We start from the raw sequence: 1,895 nt of genomic DNA on the forward strand, positions 1-1,895 counted from the left end.
TTATCCTTCTTCCTAGTGTGTCTTAGATATGTTCAGAATTAGATAAGTATCCAACAGATAAGCATTTTACAGAAAAAGTGAAAATATATCCCTTATTGTGGAATTAAGCATTAGTTTCCGTGTTGCCCCTGCCTTTGGCACAAGCATCCTGACCCACTTATTTCTTTGATCAACCATCCATCAAGATACCCCTCCACTTCTACCCACTTCCCTCACCGTCTACCCCCCATTGTCCAGCCCTTGATCTGATAGCTTATATCCAAAGCTTCCTTGGGTTTTGTGATTCTGGGATTCCCATTCTTCTCAGAGTCAGCCACAGTTTATTGTGGCCACACAGTCAAACACTTTTGTATAATCAATGAAACATAGATAGACATTCCTCTGGTACTCCCTGTTTTCAGCCAAGATCCATCTAACATTAGCTACAATGTCCCTTGTACCACGTACGACCTCTTCTAAACCCAGTCTACACTTCTGGCAGTTCTCTGGTGATGTGCTGTTCCAGTTGGTTTTGGATAATTCTTGCTTGCATGTAATATTAATGATACTGTTTGATAATTTCCACACCCTTTTGGATCACCTTTCTTTGGAATGGGAAAAAATATAGATCTCTTCCAGTCAGTTGGCCAGGTGGTTGTCCTTCAGATTTCTTGGCACAACTAATTGAGCACGTCCAGGGCAGCGTCTGTTTGTTGAAATACATCAGTTGGTATACTGTCAATTCCTGGGTCCTTGGTTTTTGCTAATTCTTTCAGAGTAGCTTGAACTTCTTCTTTCACCACCACAAACTTTTGCTCATACGTTGTTTCATGAAATACTACTGTGCCTCCCAATTCCTTTGGTACAATGACTCTGCATATACTCTTTCCATCTTCTTTTAATACTTCCTGGATCATTTAATATTTTGCCCAGAGCATTCTTAAGTATTAAAACTCGAGGCTTGAATTTGTTCTTCAGTTTCTTCAGCTTAAGAAATGCTGAGTGAGTTTGGACCCTTTAATTTTCTAACTCCATATTTTTGCACGTTTCATTATAATACTTTACTTTGTCTTCCCACATTGTCCTTTGAAATCTTCTGTTCAGCTCCTCAATATCTTTATTTCTTCCCATTCCTTTGGCTTCTCAGCGCTCTAGTGCCATATTCAGAGTCTCTTCTGACTTCCGTTTTGGTCTTTTCTTCTTCCACTGTCATTGTAATGACCTTTTTCACTCTTCCTAGATGATATTCTTGTTATCCTCCTACAACTCATCCATCTGGTCTTCGCTCATTTGTGTTCAGGGCCTCAAAACTGTTCCTGAGATGGTTTTGAAATGCAGGTGGGATAGACTCAAGGTAATATTTTGGTTACTGTGGATATGATTTAATTTTCCTTAGCTTTAGCTTGAATTTGTATATGAGTAGTTGGTGGTCTGTTCCACAATCAGCTCCTGGCATTGTTTTCACAGCTGATATGGAGCTTCTCCAGTGGTTCTTTCCACAGTTTAATTGATCTGATTCCTATACATACCATCAGGTGAAATCTGTGTGTATTGCCTGTGTTTGTGTTTCTTATAAAATGTATTTGCAATAACTAGTTGATTGTGCAAAATTCTATCATTCTATCTCCAGCTTCATTTCTGTGACTAAGGCCATGTTTTCCCACTACTGATCCTTCTTCTCTGTTCCCAATTATTGCATTCCAGTCACCCATTATTATTATTAGTGCATCGTAATTGCACGTTCAATCGATCTCTGACTGAAAAAGGTTGGTAGAAATCTTCTATTTCCTCTTCTTTGGCTCTGGTTGTTGATGCATATATCTGAATGATAGCAGTAGTCACTGAACTTACTTGTATGGGTATGGATAATATACTGCCACTCACAAGACAGATCTAGAACTGACTTTTTTAACTAC

Source organism: Elephantulus edwardii, unplaced genomic scaffold (assembly GCF_000299155.1).
Source record: "Elephantulus edwardii isolate Elephantulus edwardi_28Jun2011 unplaced genomic scaffold, EleEdw1.0 scaffold00179, whole genome shotgun sequence".
Lineage (NCBI taxonomy): Eukaryota > Metazoa > Chordata > Mammalia > Macroscelidea > Macroscelididae > Elephantulus > Elephantulus edwardii.